Source organism: Plasmopara halstedii (assembly GCF_900000015.1).
Source record: "Plasmopara halstedii genome assembly, contig: Scaffold_1343, whole genome shotgun sequence".
In the NCBI taxonomy this organism is placed as follows: domain Eukaryota; phylum Oomycota; class Peronosporomycetes; order Peronosporales; family Peronosporaceae; genus Plasmopara; species Plasmopara halstedii.
The window spans coordinates 934560-935222 of record NW_020188258.1 but is presented as its reverse complement, the minus strand read 5'-3'; positions in this window follow the sequence as shown (position 1 = coordinate 935222).

Genomic DNA, 663 nt, shown 5'->3' with positions numbered 1-663 from the left:
CAAGTTCCTTGACTTTGATAGCGTGGAACGCTGTCTAGTTTTAGACTTGGATTCAAGGTAGGATCTTGTTCTTGATATGGCATGCATGAGCTATGAATTGATTGGAGGCCAAAGACTTTGGTCGCTATGCACACGTCTCCTAGTGGAGCTTTGGTGCGTCATGAATTCACCTCTGCTAGGAAGTAGAAGCCCTTTGGCGTGGAACTGGACCGGTCAATGTGCAGGATATTAGAGTATCCGAGTTATCAATGGTATTTTAGAAAAGAGTCCCGAGCGTGGCTCGCGGGCTGATCGTGGAGCTGCACGTAGCCCATAGAACAACGCTCAAGTATCAGAGTAAATGCTGCTTGGCAAAAGTGCTATGGTTGGCCACGGGCTGAGGCATCGAGGGCAAGGCCGTAAAGACGCACATGGAGTGGCACGTAACCCACTGAGCAATGCTCCTGTTTCGAAACAGTTGCTGCATGCCAAGAGCGGCATGGACGAATAAATAACCAGAAGGACTTGCGGAAGTGGCTTGGTCTCGCCAACTACTTACACAAGCACAGCGTAAACTACGCAGAAATGGCTCGGTCATTATCCAATTTCCTTACAAAGGATGCGGAATGGTTTTGGAACACCGAACATCAGGAGGCTTTTGACGGGGTCAAAGACAGCCTTCTT